Source organism: Accipiter gentilis, chromosome Z, assembly GCF_929443795.1.
Source record: "Accipiter gentilis chromosome Z, bAccGen1.1, whole genome shotgun sequence".
NCBI classification, from domain to species: domain Eukaryota; kingdom Metazoa; phylum Chordata; class Aves; order Accipitriformes; family Accipitridae; genus Astur; species Astur gentilis.
In genome coordinates, this window is record NC_064919.1 from 76,035,043 (window position 1) to 76,057,181 (window position 22,139).

General features: G+C 41.2%; 1 protein-coding gene across 3 annotated transcripts in view; it reads left to right on the forward strand.

Moving 5' to 3' along the window:
• Positions 1-22,139, forward strand: part of PRLR (prolactin receptor) — a 124,925-nt gene that overhangs the window by 53,434 nt on the left and 49,352 nt on the right. For all 3 annotated transcript variants that reach the window (XM_049796443.1, XM_049796442.1, XM_049796444.1), the window contains exon 2: positions 9,327-9,417. The gene's annotated coding sequence lies outside the window, so the exon portion shown is untranslated. The remainder of the gene's footprint in view (positions 1-9,326; positions 9,418-22,139) is intronic.

A 22,139-nucleotide genomic window follows, 5' to 3' on the forward strand; every position in this document is an offset into this window, starting at 1 on the left:
GTCTCTGATGCTCCTTCCTCCTCACACTCTTCCCCTGCTCCAGCGTGGGGTCCCTCCCATGGGAAACAGTTCTCCATGAACTTCTCTAGTGTGGGTCCTTCCCACAGGCCGCAGTTCTTCACAAACTGCTCCAGCGTGGGTCCCTTCCATGGGGTCACAGCCTCCTTCAGGCATGTCCACCTGCTCTGGCATGGGGTCCTCCATGGGCTGCAGGTGGAGATCTGCTCCACTGTGGACCTCCATGGGCTGCAGGGGGACAGCCTGCCTCACCGTGGTCTTCCCCACGGGCTGCAGGGGAATCTCTGCTCCGGTGCTTGGAGCACCTCCTCCCCATCATTCTTCACTGACCTTGGTGTCTGCAGGGCTGTTTCTCTCACATGTTCTCACTCCTCTCTCTGGCTGCAACCGTGCAGGGGTTTTTTTCCCCTTCCAAATACGTTCTCCCAGAGGCACTGCCACCATTGCTGATGTGCTCGGCCTTGGCAAGTGGCGGGTCTGTCTTGGAGCTGGCTGACATTGGCTCCGTGGGACACAGGGGAAGCTTCTATTTTACTATTTTGATATGTTTTTTTCAATATAGTCATAAACACAGTTTAAGTCAAGAATGATTGTTATCCGTATCATGTTTGCGGGGCCTTTAGAGTTTGTTTTCTCCCAGAGCACTAAGCAAGAGGTACTCAGATCAGATGGTTAATAATACTGTGTGCCATTGAACTCAGGGTGGTCTTGGATTTCTTACTGTTTTTCTCTATTCATCAATCACCATACAATCATAAAAAGCAGATTAATACAGCCATACTGTTCAGCCCCTTGATAAAGGGGAATAATCCCTAAATGAATGATGTCCAATCTGTTGTGAAATGTCTTCATTAAAAATATTTTTTTTTACTCTTTTAGACTCTGTTTAACTAGTAAGAATGTATCTGTATTAAGAGTATAGCATTTAAGTGCCACTGCCTGGTGTTTATTGGCAGCTGTAATCTAGAAGAGATGATATGCTGTGACAAGGCTAACAAATGCTTTATCCTGAAAAACTACAAATCAAACACTTTACAAACCAAAGCAGGTTAGAGAAGACGCTTCAGGCAGCAGATGGAAGTGGGAAGCTATTTACAGTACACAGTGAAGTTACACAACAGTTTTTGGAAGAAAATGTGGAAAAGAGTCTTTCATTAACTAAAACTGTAAGGGAAATTGTCTACATTACACAATGCTAAAAAGCAGAATATATTCACCCCTGTGGAGGGTTACATTAATGCAGTGATACTAATTTCAATGCTCAGGCTAATTGACTCAGAACTAGCTTGAGTATCTGTGGATGGCACTGACGGGTAGACAGACCCTTAATTTTCTGTTTCAGACACAAGAAACCTGAATATGATTTCACAACAACAGTATAAATCAAGGGTGAACTTGCTGAGGTAAAAAGGTGCTTTATGGTTTAAAGCAGGGTGAGTTTTATAAGACTCAGGTCTTTAGAAAGACACACTACTTGAAGCAGTGCATCACCTGACTCTATAACAAGCGTGAAGAGGTAGTGCATCTATCGAATAGTGTGTTTTAGTATCCATTTTTGCAAACAAAATCTGAGCTCAGTTACAGAAGATTTTAATTTAAAAATTGCATAGTAACTTCTTTAAATGATTTTATAATTCTTTTAAGATTAAGTTAAACTGTTTTCTTTCTAAAACAAACTTGCATGTTTCTTTGTCTCTTCCACAGTATTATCTAGATTCTTTCAGTATAACTTCTTTCAGTCCCCCTTTCCAACCTCCTGATGCATAATGGAACATATAAATTCATGACATATGTGAATAAGTATTGGTGTAAAATGTTAGGAAGTTTTATTTTCTGAGGCACAAATGTTCTATGAGAATATTAAAAAAAGGTCTTTCTTTTTTTTTAAATTTGGAAGGGAGATGTTTCTCATTATAATTTTAAAACAGAAATTCTAGTTAAAATAGTTGAAAGGCTAAGGCATCCATTCTTACAGGTTTCTACAGAATCCACTCCAGGTTCTTGCTTTCTTTCAACTTGAGCAGAGCCTTTACCTGTAGTAATGTATGCCCCAGTTGATTTATCCTACCCACTAGGATAAAAGTACTGTGACACCTTTTTTTTTCCAGTTCAAAAGGAGTCAGAATAGCTACTACAGAATTATTTTACCTCATGTCACCAATTAGTTAACTAGTGTTAATATCTAATATTTATGAAAAATGAAATAGTTTAATTTCTTTTGCCAGTAGTTCCACTCTTCATAAATTATACAGTATTAACTGTAGCACAGATCCTGGCTGTCCAGCATTGTAGATGAATGTTTTTGCTGCCGGATTATGTTTTGCCTTTTGCTCTCTGCTTCAATTAATATTTAATAACGATACAAAGGGGAACAGTTCAGGCAGGCTGAGTTGAGATACAGCAGTTGAGACTTGTCCATAACTCAGTAATAATGGCATTGGTTGGGGTTTGAAAGATTATCTGAGGGTCCCTGGACTTTTTAAGGGCCACTCCTATTCTAATCATGCATACTCCTGATGGAGGCCGTGGGGGGGTCCTGTAAAGAGAGGTGAAGAACAGAGACATACTAAATTAGCTGTGTCTGACTTAATTTCTGCAGGTATATCCTGTGACAGGCAGGGAGTGGTGTAAGGAGGAAAATTTAACTAATTTAGTGAGGGAGCGTTGGTTTGCTGGTGTATTGTAGAAGATTAACTGTGACGGGCTCTGTAAATCTGAAGAAGGGCTATATCCTTGTGTAAGGTTGCTAGAAATGAGGTAAGCTAGTGATGGGGCCTGGAGATACGTTAAAATCATGGAGTATTACCGAACAGGACAAGCACTGTTGTGAACATTTGGGAGGAACAGAGAAAAAAATACGAAAAGATGTTTTTTAAAGTTGCATTCAAGTGGGATTTAGGAATTGCTACAAAAGAAAGCAGTCCAGAAAGCCTGGGACATAGAAATGGACATGGCTCGGAGATTTTATGCCTGACAGAAACAGGGCAATCTAAGTCTTGGAATATGGAAGCTAAAAGGCACCCCAGGAGAGGTTTCTGGAAGTCCTTATTCTGGGAAAAGATTGCTAATGCATAGCAAGAAGTGTTTTCATTTTTCTTACTGTTGTGGAAGGAAGGGATAGTACAAAAGGATTGTGTCAGGGCAATACAGCATTGTTGAAGGCAATTCTTTGAGGGAGAAATGTGCCTGGACTGTGCCCAAAGAAACAGGGACAAGGCATTCCAGGGCACCTCACATTCAAGTCTTCATATAGGTAAAGTAAGGCATCATCAGAACAAGATGGAATTACTAATAAAAAGACAGAGACAACTGTTACATCAAAGCCAGGAGCTCTGTAGTTGAGGCACTCACTGTAACAAGGAAGACTTGCATTCAAGTTCTTAATCTGAATCAAGGAACAGAAAGTCTTGAGCCTGTATTTTCTATAATCTACTATTGTGCTACTTGAATATTTGGGAGAATATGTTTTCTTTAGTGGGAAAAACTTGTAATCATCTTTGTTTTCCTTGTCCTTCAAAGCTGAATCTATCGAAGAGCAATGAAAGCCCTGTTTCAAGCTGCAGCCCTGCCAAAGAATCTCACTTCTCAACATCTGTGTCAGAACTCAGGTTTGAGTTCCGTTCCTCAGTATCCCAAAATCCAAGCCTGAATGCTCCAGCCTCAAAGTCTTGAAACATGGTCCTTTGCAGTATACAAACTGGCAGGTTGATGTGCAACAAAATACATCATTCCTGAGCAGATCCTGGAAACAAAGTAGTGGTGAACACCTGATTGCTGTTGCCTGCTCCAGTAAAAATTTATTAGCAACTTCAGACTAGAAGTCAGGAATGCTCCAGAAGGAGGAGAAAAGCAGCTTTTCTCTTCCTTTTCCTGTTCCTGCAGTATAGGGTCAGCTGAGCAGCAGCCCCCTGAATTACCAGCTAATGCCAGAAACTAGGAATAGTGCAGGAAACAATTGTTCTGGAGTGTAGGCACTGATCTCAAGTGGAAAAGTTGTCTGTCCCCTTTCAGCTGAAAAGTATTGTTTCTTGTAAATGCAAGAGATAGAGTTGAGTTGATTCAACATCAATGCCTAGTATTGGAAATTTGATACAGTGTGATCACAAGCATAATGACTTTAGGGTAAGTGACTTTAAGGCACCCACCACTTTCTTTGTTGGGGTTTGGTCTGACATTTGTTGTGAAGTAAGGAAGAATATTAACCTTGAATAGGTGTCAGCTAAAGAGTATTTCCTTTATACATTACTTGTAGTAGCAAAGCTAAAGAAATTCCAGCCTTAAGCTTTTATTGCCTACCCCTGGTCCTCCAATTCACTATCACTCTGTCATGACAATACAGCTGTTTTTTTAGCAATAGTATGAACTGAATCACTGAGATGACTCAGGCTTTATGAAAAAATGTAGGTTATTTTTTACTACAAACCCTTTCCATGATTGCTTCACAGACCCATAAGCAGCTAAATCAACCCAACTGAATAAGCAGGAAACTGCAGTATGGGAAGGGCAGTAAGTTTATTTAGGAAAGATTCGTGAGATAGATAGCTGTACTGATGTACATCAGTGTGCTGTAGAATTACACCCCTAGCATTTGGAAGAGAGGTTAGTGTAACCTACACTCTTGTGAACAGTGTCTGAGCTGAGGACTGTAACCCTATTAGCTGGGGAACTGCTGCCTTTGTTCCGACCACTGGTAAGGGATGGTGCTTGACACAAACATGAAATTTCAAGTTTCTTTATAGAAGAAATCACAATTTTATATGTCCTGTGCATCCAAAGCCAGGTGGATATGGTCTAGAGTGTATGGACTAGATTCCTTGAAGAGGAGATAATTTTCCCTGGATCTGTAGGACTTTGTCCCCCCACAGACCCCCATTACCATTTTTTCCACCAGATCTTAAAGCTTTCTTTTGCTAACTGTGGGAAGACTGGTAGCCACAGCATAAGGACCAACATAATGTTCCATAATTTTACCTCTCAGACTTTGCTCATGCTGCCCCATTGCATGGGGATCCTACTGCTACTTAATTGTAACAAACATACTTGAGAAAATTGCTGTTTGTGTATTTAGCTGATTTTAATCCTCTCAGGAAAATCTCTCCTTGGTTCCCACAGATAACAACTAGCTTTTCCCAGCTCACAGGGGAGGTGTGGCTGTTTTTTGTGATTCTGGAGACAGGTAGCTGAGCCACAGGTCACCTGGGCTTGGAAGCTCTTCTTCAGTTGTGTGATGGACTCTTTTTACGACTCTTGCCTAGTAACTCTGAAAGTCCTGGTATGTCTTCACAGCTGTACTAGGATTTGTAGCATGAGCGGTCTTCACTCAAACAGACATGAGGGAAACTTGTTGCAGGTAATAAGCAATACTCATGAGTACCTGAAAAATGCCTTTACTGTATTTCCAGTCTTGTGTTTTGCTTTTCAGCTAACTGCTGTTAACAGACAGTTTACTAGGTTCAGCAGGTCAGTGACTATGCAGGGCCAGCTTTAATGGCTACAAAGAACACCTAGACATATTTTAATAATACTTTGATAGCAGTCAGTAAAGACCTAGTTTTTCATTGGCTTTTACATTGTCACCTTGATGTTAACTTTTAGCTGCATCCTCATACTTGAATCAAAACTCCACAGGGATTATTCTTAGTGTTTGCCTGAAGCAAAGGTACTTTAAAAATGGGGTTTAAGTGTGATCGCATAAGAGGTTAAACCATCTCCACCTCCTCCCTTGTTCTTTGACTGATATTCATCTGATTTGTTCAAGGAGCTAAGATAACAAAGAAATAGCTCTACAAAAAGAAAAGTGATTGATTTTAGTTCCTTGAACTGATTTGTTACAGGTTCAGGTGAGTGCTGGAAATGAGGCTACAGAGAAGGTAGGAATATCTGGAGTTTATTGGGCAAGACTGCTGAAATTAGTTCAAGTGGTAGAACTGTACCACATAAACTGGCTTAACTGCTGAGCATCACCAAAAAAGACTAGAAGAAAATAATCCCCTACTACAAAATGTGAGCTTTTTTCCTCATAGCTTGGCATCTACAATTTATAAGTAGGGTGGAGGCTGTTCTAACAGTCTCTCTCTATATATAGAAGTTTCTTTTGAAGATAGTAGATGTCCATTAGTCGTGGTGGCCCCCTTTTCTATATTACACTTGGAGTAACTCTGCATGTTAAAATCCTATGCCCTATTTTGTTTTATGTATCATACCCTGGTTTAGGTGCTTTCCTCTTTTCTAATCCATATAAGGAAAAAGCTAGTATTATAGTGAGTTTTATGAGAGTAACTTCAGACTGGTACAACTAGAATGATTGCCTCTCCCTTGTTCAAAATGTCCAGTTCTCTTTCTTAACTAATAATCTCAATCCTGTTGTGCTGCCAGAATGAAATAAACACCTCTATTGTTTAATCAGCCTCTTGAATGTTGAGAAGTCAGTGTCCAATGACTGATGACTAGCAGCTCATTAACTCCCATATAAACTACCTCATGGGAAAAATTAAAGAGATTAAATCAATGAATTAATGAGTTTGTTACTGTTTATTCATTTTTTATTTCAGCTACATATTTTTATTAGAGTTAGTTAAACTTACTTGCTTTTATTTACTAATCCAGTTCACAACCTGCTAGTGTAGGCACTAGTGAGGGTTAAGCTGAAGCAGGAAACCTCTTTGTAAATCAATGCCATGCTAAAAACAGCTCAGTCAGGTTTCATATAGCAATGGTAGATTAAAAACTGCCTCCAGTCTCCGTGGTTCTGCTGCTTTCCCTATGAAGAACCTCCCACGTTTACCTTGGTGGGAGGCTAATTTTCTATCCACCCTGAAACTCAGGTCCAGATGCCCTTGTCTGCAGAATGGGTAGTTAACCAGGCAGCGCAATCCTGCTAAGCTATGGAGTAGCTTAGGAGTCCGCTCTTGGCTACTGTCCTAGCCCAAAGGCTGCGTGAGCATTTCCCAGTACTTGGGACATGGACACAGCGCAGAGCAGCAACACGCGTGTCACTGCAGCCACTGGCCTGCCAAGCGCAGCGTCCCACCTGGGGCAGATGCTGTGCATGCCCCTCTCCACCTTTTCTTTCCCCGTCGCCTTGGTCCCCAGCTGTGCTGAAGAGATTTGCCTCAAGAAGTCGGTCCTATTTTTCTTTAGAGAATCTATTAATGCAAACATTCTGGCGTGTTTTACAAAGCAAGTATCTTACCGTGTAAAACATAAACTGAAATCAAATGACGTGACCTGCGCTGAAGCTGTCTTCTGTGTTGCCTTAAATACACCACTGAAGTTAAAAATACATAGGCAAAACTGTGTTCATTTTATAGTCAAGCAAAGACTCTGTTTCTTCGTGTAGCTAGTTGGAGAATTCCAGGGGCAGGGCACATGATACAGTAACCCATGGCATAGCACCAAACAATGAAGACTGCAGGTGCACAGAAAGTGCAGTTTGTTCAAAAGTCCAGTTAAAACTGAACACAGAGATCCCCTGGAGGCATACCAAAATAATACTGATTTACAGGTATGCTTTCTGCTAGAAAACTATTAACTAATGTAATCTTCAGCTGATCTCTAAAACTTGAAAATAGCCTGACCCTGTTACAACTGACCAGAAGTCAACAAGGATAAATTTAATCAGAAGAATGTATATTGGAACAACTACATTCTTCCTTAAAAAAATATATCATGGTGACTCCTAAAGGCCAGCTCTGAGGGTTGATCTTGTTGTGCTAGTTCTTTAGAAAAACAAAATGAGAAATCATTGTATCCTGAAGATTTTTATTTGGTCTTACAATTTTCCACCAAATATTTACACAATAAAAGACTGATTTTCTTCTGAATGTAGATATATTTCAGATTTTTTAACAGACAGAGGGTTTTTCACAAGCTTTTTAAAAGGGCTCAGTACCAGTACAGTTTTGTCTTGTCCATGCCATTGAGCATATTTCTTTGTTTCAGATATACATTGAAGTTTCTGTATGAGAATTATATCCTCTAATCCTCTAAGCTCCCACAGAAAATGGACGTGATCTAGCCGGCAGAAGGCATTAGGTGTAGATGTAGTTCTCTTGAGTTCAGTGTAAGAATACAGACAGGCCAAATTTTTTTTTTTTTTTTTGCAGAATCAGGCTTTGCTGGATCAGAATAGGTCACAGGATCTAACACAGGATAGCTGAAATGTAGATTACATAAGTTGGTTCTGAATTTGATTTCATTAACCACAGCAAATCCAAAATGGAAAAGAATCCTAAAGCTTCTTGAGCTATAGGGACCACTTTAAATCCCAAAGCAAGATTTCTTTGTAAGGGTTCTTGAAGGTCTGAGTTCCATCAATGATGTAATGTTCAGGAAAATATATTTTCTTTGAAAAACAATTTAATTTTCTCTTCAGAGTTGCGTTTGAAACAGTAAGGGCTTAAAAATGGATTAAAATACACACTAAATCTCAAAAGGTAGTGGTGTTTCTTTAGAGCTGTTGCCAGAAGACCTCTGGAGAGAACAATACTGCATTTGCTTCTGCTTGATTAATTCTTGATGATGAAAGAAATAATGAAATCACTCCTTACTAAAGTGGTGGCCAACAATTGTCATGGAGGTAAATAAGAACGAGAAGCAGGTAATCATATATGGCAATGTGGATCACACGGTAGCTTAGAGTCATTTGTACAGTGCATAAAGCATAGTTAGGTGCAAAATGGTAGAGAGCAAGCAGTGAGTAACGAAGGTAATTTTTACAGAGTAGAGACTGTATCACTGATTCTGAGAACTGCTGAGGCTTCAGAGAGGACGAGCAACTCAGGTACTGTTAGTTTGACACTATAGGCTAACATGAGATCTCAACAAGCTTGCCTCCATAACAGGGTAATTTTGTTTACAATCTCTCTGTACACCATTACAAAATGCATTCTCATGTATTCAGTGTGTTCCTGCATTTTACGAATGCTGAAGAAATAGAAGGGTGCAGAGATCTGCAGTATTTGTGGGGGAGCTGAAGTCGGTGTCTTCATGTGGGGAGAATCAGGGGGTCCATCTGTTTTTTCAGAAAGAATAGGTGACTTAATTTTTAGGTCATTGTATAAAGAGGAAAATTATTAAAAGCCTTTTCATCTGGGGGTTAAAGCCATAGGAGCCCATCAACAGAAGCTAAAACCAGAAAACTTAAAAGTTAACGATACCACTTCAGTTCTGAGCGTGATTTCCATCCCCCCCCCCAAGATGAGTTATCAGGGATCATGTCTACAAAGGCCTTTATGGTAGGCATCCATAGGGAGAAGCGAGGCATAAGCTGAAAAGTGACACAACATATTTTTTGTGTCAATTGACAGGGGAAAAGCCACAACACTGCACTTCAGCCAGGAGATTTGGAGACAAAGAAGGTTTCTGAAATCAGTGGAGGCTGCTTGAGAACAGAGCCTGGTAAGATCACACTGTTACTTCTGCCCTTTTTATGGATGATACATATTATCTCAAATTGTTTGGCTAAATGGATGAAATGTATTAGTCACAGATGTGCAAATGGTACTAGAAGTTATGATTGTTCCTTTTGTCCTTGAACTCAGTGTCTGCAAATAACTTGGGAATGATTTAAGTAATAAGAAGTCGGGTATCTGGGGTGCTGGGATAGAGCCCTGCTGCGAGTATCCCATTAGAAAGTTAAGCCATGGGCAAACTACTGCTGACGTAAAATTCCTATTAGCCTAGGGTTATAGAATATTTCTGTATCATGTTATTACCAAAACCATATATAATCTTTGAGTTTGAGTTTTAAATGCAACATTACTGCAAGAAAAGTAATTCCCAGTGTTTAAAATTAAATAATGTACCTGCCCCACAGTTTAAGTATTGGAATAAACAACCTACATGTTAGTAAATATCCACGAGGCTTTGTGTTTAATGAAGAGAGACACAGAGCTGAAAGGAAAGGCTTCAGAGAAAACACTTGTAAAAACACTTCAGACTTTGCTAAGAAGCAGATTTAGGATCAAGTCCACTTAAGAAGAATATTTGCAAGTCAGTTTTACTTAATATAATGAAAACCCCTGTGGCTTTGAACTAGATCTGTTATTTCACTATTTGTGTTTTTTTTCTTTCATCTAGACATAGTGCTACATCTATATATGTAGGTAATTTATTTTCAAGTCTTTGCCTCAGGTTTATGGAATGAAGTTGGACAAGTAAACCCTGAAAGGCCATCTGAAAACTTTATATTCCTTTAGAAACTAGTATCACCAGGGAAAAAAAAAGTTCTTTTTTTACAGTAATTTGTTCTCAAAAGAGCTGTGTGTGTTTGCTTGGCATTTTCATTTTGATGTGAATATGTATAACTTTGTGGGTTTTGTAAGAATTTTATTCCTTGAATAGAAGAAACAAACCTGAGTTTATAACTTGAAAGTGTATATGTGAGAAATAACATATTTCAGTAAAAAGAAAAGCATTTACTTTTAAAATTGCAGAACATTTTTGAAGCAGCTGAAATGATGAATTGACAAACATTTGGGCTAAAGCCAATCTGTGTAAGGCAATACCAGAATAATAATTTTAAAGATCTGAGAACCACAAAACCAAGGGTGTTTTAGACACCATGACAGAAAGCCAGGCTGCTAATAAAAAACATACTGCCTATGGATCTGAGAACAGTGGCCCAAATTGCTGACACACAGCAACACACAGAGTCCGGTTTCAATATTGTTCTTCATTTCATAAATTCATACAGATTTCAGTAGATGTTTTACTTTTCTCCAGCACTGATTTCTACAGTTATATATGACTTGGTATTTTTGGTTTTTTGAAGGTTTCACACAAGATTTCTTTTTACAAATGCTTTGTTGAGTTCCTAAGTCATCTGCTAATGTTGGAGAATAGGGAATCTCCATCACGTAGCTGTGTGGATGTGGTATAAGAAAGAACAGCATGTAATTATAAAGTCCGTTCATTCTCGGATATTACAAAATGACTCAAGAATGTTGTGTATATAGAATCTATATTAAAGGGGAGGTTGGGAGAAAAAGGTGCAGGCAGCTATGCACTGGTCAGAGTAATTTAGAAAATATGCAGAACTTTAGAACAGTTCTTTTAAGGTAAAGACAAATACAGAAATAAAGGGAGAGTAGAATGAAATGTTGAAGTAGTTTGAGCTAGACTAATCTGATACCTGTCTATGTAGAAGTGGAGTAAATCTCACCTAACTTCAATAAAGCATATTTTATGTTAGCACATAGGAAACTATGGGATTGAAAATGGGATTTAGAAAGGGATTTGTAGGGCTGTACCTCAATAGATATTAACACCAGCAATGAAAGTAAAGCTCTTGTGTAGAAGATGGTTAGCTTTGAAATTCCTCAGCCTAAGTGTTCGATCTGAGTCTTCATCACTTGTTTTAATCACTTGGACATAAAACCTAGGAATGAAATTTCCCTGTTATGCAAAGTGCACTCTTAGTATCAAAGTGCTATACAGGAAGAACTAGGTGACCTTGAGAACTACAGCAACATAAACAGGATGAAATCCAGTAGTGCAAAATGCAAGTCCAATGGAATGGAATACAAAGACTGGGAGTGAACTAGTAACAAAAATTACTGTTTCAGCCAGAAGGTTGTTAGTTGGAAGCACAGGCAAATTACTTTGGCAAGTACAGTCCTAGGAGCTTCGGTCTGCCTTAGCTGAATTACTTCCAGCAGAATTAGAAGAGCGTTGATGATGTTATACAAAGTTCTAGTGAACACATCAAAATAATTTGTGAAGTTCTACTTATTCATATTCAAGAAACATGAATGAAAATTGGAGCAGATTAAAAGAAAGGCTCTAGTCCTACTATTCTAGTAGCCTTTCTTATGAGATACCTCAAAAATAATCTGTTTACCCTAGCAAAAAGTCCAAGAAGGAGTAAAATCATGGAATCATAGAATGATTTGGGTTGGAAGGGGCAGACCTTTAAAGATCACCAAGTTCCAACCCCCCCTACCGTGGGCAGGGACATCAAAGCTCCACCCAACTGTCTGCTGTCTGAGAGGGGATATTGTGTCTCTCTGTAACATGTTGTACAGTGGAGGAAGAATGCCAAGGGGAGGCTGTAACACTAAGGTCAGAGAGGAAAATAAAATGCAAAACTCTGAACTATCTGAGCCACAAGAACAAGTAGATGTAAAATAGAGAATAAACTTCAGTGGGAGATTCAAAGATTATTCTTTTCTGTTAAAGCAATTAAAGGCTGGATCACCTCCCAGTGAGAAAAGTCAAGAGCCAAAGAAGTAGCTACTTTTAAAAGGTATCTTGATTAGTTCATTAACAGGCTTATGCAATATGGTTATTCATAAAAGCAGGTGGCTTGACTGAATCAGGTGGTTTCTTCCAGCCTCTGGTCCCAGTTGTTGCCTCTGTGTGGGTGGATCTGTAGAGAATTCTGTGGATGACAGGTTGCTGATATATTACAGATCTACCTTAACTCAAAACCTATTTTTTGAAGACTGAACTATGACACTAGTGTCAGCTCTGGAATTCTCTGATTCAGCTACTATTTCAGTTGCCTGCAGCACATATTTTCATTGCAGGTCTAGGCAGTGGTGAGAGCTGGTTCATGTGTGCAGGGGTATTAGATATTCTCACTCTTGAGTTTTTGACATATCAGTGAGGAATACGAAAGGCTTAATTATGCTTTTCTGAAGCTAAGGTGCTGCCTGTGGTGGGAAGGAAGTGCTTTATGGCAGCTGGGGAGGCGGTGATCCCCTCAAGCACTGCGCTTACGGTGGTTGGGCAGCACTGGTAGGACAGGTCTGGCCGGTGTTCCCGCAGCTCACCTGACTGTCTTTCCCAACCTGTACAAGTGAAGGGAGTTCCTTGGAAAAAACAGGAGGAAAGGGAAAAGACAAAGGGCTGTAATCCCACCTTTCAGACACCTCTTCAGAGTCACTGTTGCCCATGTTAGTGATAACTGAGTTTATAAAGCCCTGTTTTGTTGACCTCATGCTTAGATTAGTACAGATCACCACATTGGTAAGTGGGGCAAATGCCTTGAACTTGTGCTTTTCTTTCTATGCACTATTGCTTCTCTTCCATGTGTATAACCCCTGCTAAAGGTTTTGAGAGCTTTGTTTAGGCAACGTGCATGTTAAACTGCCAAACTAAAGAGAGGACTATGAAGGAGAAGTGCTATATGTGTTTCTGTAGCCCAGCTCTGTACAATAGAGATAAGCTTTCCACATTGTTCTCTTAGTTTCTTACCCCATTTTTTTATCAGGCATCCAGTAACATTCCTGACTGTGTCCAACACTGTGGAAATCTGCAATGTGCACTTAAGTGGTAGTAGTAATTACATAAACACTTCCGATGTTTATGCACTTCCCACAGACCTCTTGGACCCCTTTTGTGATAATTTTTTTCAGTAAAGTGTCCTGGGGAGGTATCTGAAAGCAGTTGAGATCTTCCCTGGTTCTCAGGGAATTATGAGATTTAGAGAAAACAAGTGTGTAAATGGACTTTTTTAGGATGGGGCAGTCCAAGACATAATGCACTGCTGTAAAGATGCAGTCTCATGGCTCAGCAAAACCATTGCATTTAGAGGATGCAGATGTTGTCTCAGTGCTCAAGAGGAAAAGCTGAAGCCATGGAAAGACTTACTTACCTTTTCCTTGAAATCAAAGTCTCCTCCTGTACTTCAGCACACTGTTTCTGTTAAACTGATAACACTGGTTTTGTTCTTGTTTTGTTAACACTGTTTTGGTTTTGTTAACCCAGACTGCTATTTACCAGTTTTTAAATATTTGGTTAGTTTTGATACATGCTCATTTGGGAGGAATGCCTTGATAATTACACTTGCTATTTGCTATGCCAGTAGCTCAGTACTTGAATTTGTTGATTAAATCCTTCTCTATCAAAATCTTTAGTAATCACTACTGCACATCTTTGCAAATGCTGTGCCCAGGTTCTATACTCCAGAAAGTAAATTAGGTACCAGTTTCCCTAAGGAGATCATCATTCCACCGGGGCTAGAACCTGCTCCTTGTATTTGGTAACAAATGTGCCGGTTCCAAACTCCCCAGGTCAGGGCTTATGTATGCCTCTCTCTGCTGCCTGACCTGCCAGTGCTGATGCTGGTGGTTAATGGTTATTGAGACAACTGCTGCATCATTTGGGATCTAAGCTATTTAGAGGTGCTTAGGCACCTCCAGAGTTCATCAGCTCTGTCCAAACAGGTTGGGGGCCTTTAGGCATGTCGTGGTTTAACCCCAGCCAGCAGCTAAGCACCACGCAGCTGCTCACTCCCCCACGGTGGGGTGGGAGAGAGAATGAGAAGAGTAAAAGTGGCAAAACTTGTGAGTTGAAATATAGATGGTTTAATAGCTAAAGCAAAAGCTGTCCTAGAAATCTGTACTAGCCTCCCTTGTGCTATATGTACTTCATAATCTCAGCAGGTAAGCCTGTTGTATAGGGTACCCTACTTACCGCCTTCAATGTCCACATTTGATTTTGTTGTGTCAGCGTGCTGTCAACAAGCTGATACATGTGAAACGGAAAAAGGACGAGATGCAGGCTGGCTAAATGCAAGGTCAGGCAGTTTCCATATTTCCGTGGCTCTGAGACAGTATCACTCAGCAATGCAAAAATTGTTCCCTGTCCATTTCACAGAGAACACACCAGAGCTGTAGAATGAGGTCACACTAGCATCTGCGGATAGACCACATCATCCTTCAGTTGTTGGTCTATTAGTAATGGGATACTAATTTCAGTATGTGGAAGGCCCTTCTGGGCCTTATTTCATTAATTCAGAATTAACTATTCTGCCTTTTCAAAGCTGTTCCTGGGTGTCCTTATGGATCCAGAAATGGGTAGGCATCATTTAGCCACAACGTACTCATTAAAGTTTTGGAGCTATCTTACAGTTGGCAAGCTCTGTTCCTGTAACTGTACCTGTAGCGAACATGCTCAAGGCCATCCACTAAGTGTTCATTGCTTTGGTCACTGCTGTTCTGACATCACTGCTGCTTTCCACAGAAGCAACGTGACCAACTGGGTCAGAGGTTTTGTTCAGAAATATATAACTATAGCAGTTCTCTGGAGAAGTCCTGACAACACTGCCTCATACTCTGGTAACTTACAAGCTACTCTAAACAATTCATGTTCAGCTTTATTATATACTTTGTGACACAGTGTGATTCACATATTTTAGGACTTCAGAGTCTCCCTGTAGGCTGTGATATTAACTTGTTCCCATGCAGAGATTTACAGTCAAGAAATGGCTGTTCTGACCTAGATTCTTACTGCTTATACTTAGCTGTGCTGTCATATGATATATTCCCCTATTCTGATGACAGCTTCTTATCAGATATGTACTGTGTGCACTGTCAGGTGGTTTAAGGCCTGGTAGTATTGTCCATAAAATCAACTTAATACAAGCCTGGATAAAATTATTGGAAGTCAGCTGAATACTTTGCAGTCCATGAAAGGACAGTAAAGAGCAACGGCCCTTTGTTTTTGTCTTCAGGCCCACGTCTAAGCTGTTGCCAAGCCTGAGACCGACTTTGGTTACAAAGAGAGCAGTCTATGAGGAAGAGATCTTGCTTAAGTTTCACAGCACCGTGAGTGTTCTTGCCTTTTCTTTTACCTAGTCTTGAGACTCTAAGTCTGCTCCCTTCACCCCTTGCAAACTCTTTTTTCTTTCATCTTCTTCCTCATCCCCATATTTTCATAGCTACAGACAGCAAAGAGGTTGAGCCAGCCAGCTGGACCAAACTTTGCTGCCTTCACATTAGAAATGTTAGTGGACGTACTTGGTGTTGGCATCAGGGGGCTGCAGAGGTGGCCACTATGAGAAGAGGTCAGGGTCTGCCCTGTGCTGGGCACAGCTGGTTCCAGCTGGCTTCACAATGGACCCACCCTAGGACACAACTGAGCCCATCAGCGAAGTTGGTGGCACCTCTGTGAGAGCATATTTAAAGAAAGGGTAAAATGTTGCATGGCAATGTTAGGAGTGAGAAAAAAAGTGTGAGAAACAACAGTGTGAGCACCAGGGTGGGCAAAGAAAAGAGGAGCTGCAGCAGGCATTGGACCAGGTATTCCTCTGCAGTTTATGGAGGAAACCATGGTGAGGCAGATACCCACACGGAGAAACAGTGGAGAACCCCACGCTGGAGCAGGTTGGTGTTTCCTGAAGGACTGCAGCCTGTGGAGAGGACCCACACTGGAGCAGTTCCTGAGGGACTGCAGCCCAAGGGAAGAACCCATGCTGGAGCAGTGGAGTAGTATAGGGGAAAAGCGTGAGGCAGATATGAACTAATGTGTACTGACCATAATCGCCCACTCCCCAGTGCCCCCTGGACTGCTTTGGTGGTGGGGAGTAGAGGAGTCAGAAAAGGAGTGACGTTGAGCCTAGGAAAAAGGAGTGTGGGGAAAAGATGTTGTTTTAATTTTGTCTTTGCTTCTTCTCACCATCCAAATCTATTTAATTGGCAATAAATTAAATTAATTTTCCCCAGGTTGAATCTGTTTTGCCTGAGATGGTGATTGGTAGGTGATATCCCTGTCTTTGTCTCAACCTACAAGGTTTTTTAATCTTATTTCTGCCTCCTGTCTTGTTAAAGAGGGAATAAGAGTGGCTGCGTGGGCGTCTGGCAGCTGACCAAGGTCAACCCACTACAGTAAAATAAAAAAGGCTTTCTCCTGGGTTTTATTTCAGCCTTTTTATGATAAGCAAGAGGACTTGCTTGGATTTGACATTCATGCTTAAATAACCTTAATTTGTGTATGAGATCAGAAAATGCTCTGCCCAAGGCCCAGTCTCGTTGGTCACACAGGACATTTGGCTGTACCTGAATGAGATTTTGCCTTCAATAGCTTGTGCCAGCAGGGTTTTTCCTCTTTTTTTTCTGTAAGTCTTTCTGCTGCCCAGACTTTTCCTGCTTACACGCTGTTCTCCTGTCAAGACCAGATGAGCATCTTCAATAAAAGCCTCAGCAGAGACCCCAGAATGATATCTCTATGTCCCCTTTTCCAGTCTCTATGTTGTGTAACCCAGTTCTGCTGCCCTGTACCTCTTTCTCTGCTATTTCTAGCATATACAATTGGTGCTGCCCTATCTTCTGTAGGACATTGCAGGCCTACCTTTAATTCAGCTCATGATGCACTCACCCAAAGCCATGACTCCCTTTGCCGGGCAATATGATAATAGTGTTTGAGTGAAGAGATTACGCCTGCAGCCTGGAATGCCTTACAAGAAAAGATGGCATGATATGATAGCGTCCCTGGCCTCCATCTGAAATAATTCTCTGGAAAAAGCATGGGGCAAGGCTGCCAGTCCTTGTTGATCTAATCAGCCTCCTCCATTTGGCCAGAACGTTGCTGACAGCCTTGCATGTGTCTACTTGCTAGCACATGTGGTTTTCCATAGTAGCTCAAAGCACATTCAGCAAGCATTGCAATGGAGATTTCACTGTAAGAGCATGACTAGCTACGGCATTAAGCTTCTGTCCTGATTCAGGACTGTGCCCCATCCTTTGTGGCATCCTTAGGGACTCCTGGCAAAGCCATGATCTATTGCACTGTCTTGGGATCTTTGTCCTTTGTATTAGGTGATACTGAAACAGACTCACTGGAACTCTGCTCCTTTTTGTGGTTGGCTAAATTTTGTCAGTCAGATCCTTCCAGAGGGAAGGGTATTTCTTTGTATGTGGGCCAACTAACAGGCTGGATGGAGGCCAATAAGCTCCATAGCATTGATACTCCTTGCAAGAAGAAGGAGGGGGAATCCCAGCTGGATGGATTTAGTTGGTAATTCTATCTCATTGTTTCTGAATGGTAAACCTAGATGAGTTGATGACTAGGGAAGATATTGTTGGAACAGTGGTGTACCATGGTAAAAGGATACCAACAGCTGTGTGAATAGAATTTTTGCCACTACCCTCTGAGGAGATATCTGCAGCATATCTTGAAGGTCCTCTTTATTCTTCTCCATCACATTATGGTGATGAATTCATGTACAGTTACAGGCTCTGTAGTTCTTCCCCAAAGTGAGGACCTCTACCAAGAGTTCTTCCTCTGCGGTCCTCTTCCAGTTGTCCCTGTCCTCAGATTTGTCATAGTTTCTTTACTTTTTTCTTACCCTCATGTCCAGTCCATTTTTTATGGCATATAGGCAGTGATGTCCATGTAGTAGGTGGCATTTTCAAAAACTTGATCCTACTTGCACAAACATCTTAAATAAAATAAGGAAGGTGCTATACTCCACTTGGATTCATGTTGCCTTTGTCTCCAGCCCTGAAATGATGTATTGCACCATATTCCCCACTGTGCAGGAGGATGCTGTGGAAAGTATAGTAAGCATTGTGCACTCAAGATGTTTCAGTTTGGTGCTCTCAGGGAGTGTCTTGAACGTGCAGAAACTTGTCACTCTTCTGAATGTGATTGCCAGAAACCCTCTGGTACTCAGATGTAGAAAAAGACTGGGCATCCTCCATTGCTTACAGAGTTTCTCCTCTTGCTGGCAGTACAAAATGTTCCCTTTTTACAAATTGTGAAACTCTCTTGTGTTTGTACATGAGCAAAGAATTATATCCTTTTTGACAATGAGCAGCAGGCCAATTCACTCTATAGATTGTTTTACTGCTCTTTCTTCTTTTTTTTCTCAAATCAAAACCTTATCCAGTCCCTCTGTAAGCTTCCATTTCAGCCTGACAGAGTTAGGTCATTAATCTTTCTGCTGTGGTCTGGAAAACATCCCCAGACTTGTTCCCAGATGTTTTGTTCACTTTCTTATCCAAAATGTGCACCCTGTTGGTGAACCTAAAATTTTAACCCAACAGTGGGTACTTTTTTTCACAATGCATAATAAACTGCATGTTTTCCAAATCACTTGCAAACTCGATGCTTAAATAGCTTCACTAAATCATGAAATTTACCGGTTTGAATTTTCCAAATTTGTCTGCTAAATTTGTCCATCACCACCACAGAAACACATACTGGTTGTGTTTTCATATTAGTTTGTGTATCTGCAGGGAGAAGAGGTAATTAGCTTGTATTAGAGGACCAAGACTTTTTTAATAAAAGGACATGTATTTGCTGAGGACGTCCATTGGAGCAAGGTCATAGCCCCCATTTTGAAAACCTCTTAAGCTTTCATCCAGACAGTAGTTGGTTTGCTATGCACAACATGGGGTCTACAAGATTTCTGCATGCCATGATGTGGGCCACAAACATTCACTTCTTAGAAGTCTGAAGTAAAAAGTCTAGGTCATTCATCCACGATCTAGAAGCATGTTCTTCTGGCAACTGGACCCTGAGAAATGCTGTTATCATGTGTTAAAAAAAGGAAGGCTCTTTTATTTTTAAATATTTAACTCTTATTTTTGCTGCTTATTACTTTGATTTATTTCCCTGGACCTTCAGAACAATGGAAACTGTTTTAGAATGCTTTAAGACATGCTTGTCTCCTCCATCATAGCACCTCTGCTTGGTTAATGGCTTTTAGAAAGCTGTATGTTCCAAGTAATGTGTAAATGATATATGACATGCTATTCCATCTTTTTGGTTGCTGTAGCAACATCACACTAAACTACGCATTAGTCAGTAGTCCAGGCCAGCAACTGTCTTGTTTCTAAAGCATGGTTTGCACATTATGAAGACTGTTAGAAACAAATGCTAAAACAGATAATTGACTATATAAGCAGTTCCAGCAGAAGAATGTGCATGAGAAAGCATTACACTGATTGGGTTTAGAACTGAGTCTGTATATTAAGCTCCATACATAAATCTTTCAATTTTCCCTCACCTTCTCTTTGTCCATCCATGTACATGTGCCATTTTTTATATGCATGCAATGGGGAAAAAAGCATGCTTCAAAGGTAGTTGAAAACTGAGAACTAGCAGTTCTTCAAGATAACCCATCTATCTCTGTCCTATATCTGTGATACTGAGTCATATGATGTTGCTGTATTTGCCATGGTCTTTTTGTTTCTGTATATAATATGATGACACAGATTTTAGGAAAATCATGTAAAGAGATTATATCTGAAAAACTGCTGTCAAAACAACCTTCCCATGAGAAATAACATTAGATATTAAGGAGCACTACTCAGCAAATTGAAAATAAAATTTGAATGTTTAAATAAGTTGTAGATAAGGAGTAATGTGTTTCACATTTTGGTATAAGCACGCCGAACACTTCTTATATGTAAAGCTGTGAATTTATTTTCATTATAGTAGAAGAGTAGAATTCCTAAGAATTCTTACTAGTTGTCGTGGTTTAAACCCTTATGGCAACAAAGGACCACACAGCCACTCACTCTGCCCCACCCCACTCCGGTGGGATGGGGAGAAGAATCAGAAAGGAGAAAGAAAAAAAGAAAATGGAACCTCGTGGGTTGAGATAAGTTTGAGACAGTTTACTGGGACAAACAAGGAGAGAAGTTACAACAACAATGGTACTAATAAAAGAATATCCAAAATGAGTGATGCACACTGCAACTGCTCACCACCCAGAACCTGATGCCGATCACTCCTTGGCTCTCCTGTTGACAAATCAGCTTATGGATGGGAATCAGGGAGTCTCGGTTGGTGCGATATTGCCGCCGGTGCACCGTCGTGGTAGCAGTTGGCACCTGTTGTTCTTCATCCCTCAGCAACCCCACAGTCGGAAGGCCGGGCAAGGCGGACAGCTGTTCAGTTTCCTCCATCTCCAGTGCAGCTATACCAAAGGCCTAACGTTACCTCTTTGGGTCTTTGAAATACCCTGTCCTGAGATAGTCTATGCCAAGGATGCACGGGGCCTCTGGACCAGTCACAATGGGGTGTTTATGCCGCTCATTCCCAGTTAGACTCACTTCAGCTTCCAATACAGTTAGCTGCTGGGATCCCAGTCACTCCAGAAATACAGATGGGTTCTGCCCCTTTATAGCTTGATGGCATTAGGGTGCATTATGCACCAGTGTCCACTAGAGCCTTATGTTCCTGTGGGTCTGATGTGCCAGGCCATCGAATCCACACTGTCCAGTAGACCTGGTTATCCATTTCCTCCAGCTGCCTGGAGGCAGGGCCCCTCTAATCCTGGCCATAGTATTCATTACTCACTCTTCACAAACGTGAATCAGAAGTCCCTTCAAGAGAATCAGAAATGAGATCAGCCCTTCTACTCTACCTGGCGGGGCTGGGAGGGCTGCTTGCTGGAAACTGGAGTGGCATTTTTCCAGGAGGAATCCTCTTTTCTGCCTGCTTTTTCTCACAACTCACATACCCCTGCATCTAGGGTTAGGGTAGGTCCTCCATCCCACTTTTCATGTCTGCTGCATGGTCATGCAGGTAAAACCACAGGGTACCCTGTCATATGTACTTTCTGTCTCCTCTCTCTTAAGCAGAGGAATGCTTACTCCTAATAGCTGCGATGTGGGCTTGTACAGGTGGGGAGAAGGATGTAGCCACTTTGAATTGCTGGAACTTCTGGGACGGTTCCTCTACAGCCAAGAGACAGGCCCATAGGGAGGAAGAGAGGCTTCCTTCGTATTGCCAGAGTTGGACAGCCACTTCATCCACCATTTGTCTATAGCCTTTTTTCCAGGATATTGCTCTCAATGAGTTGGCATAGGTTGGTGGTGCACTTCGAGAAGCTTCCACCACATGTGTTGCGTGCATTGGACTTCATCTGGACCTGTGGGTGACTGCTCATTTTCCAGGACATTATAAATCACCTCCAGCATGGCTAATTCCCTCAGGTACTGGATACCTCTCTCCATCGTGGTCCACTTGCCTTAGTGACATGTAACTTCATCCCTGAAGGGGTATCTTTCCTTCACACCTGACAGAAGTCGCCTCCAGAGGCTGAGGACTTGTGTCTTTCTCCCAATCGCCTTGTCGATGCCCCCTTCCCTAGACAGGGATCCTAGCTGCTTGCCTTTCCTACCCTCTAATCCCAAACTACAGGCCCCATTATTCCAGCATTGGAGCAGCCAGGTAACAATGTGCTCACTTAGATGGTGGCCAAAATCTTTTCGCATGTCATGCAGCTCACTCAGCAATAGAGATAGGGTGATTATTTTGGGTTCTGTCTCTTCCTCATGTTCTCGTGATGACCCTGGTTCACCTTCATCCCTCACTAAGCGAACTGATTTCTTTGCGTATTTCTTCTTCTGTATAGGGGCGACTGATACTGGCATGGGTTG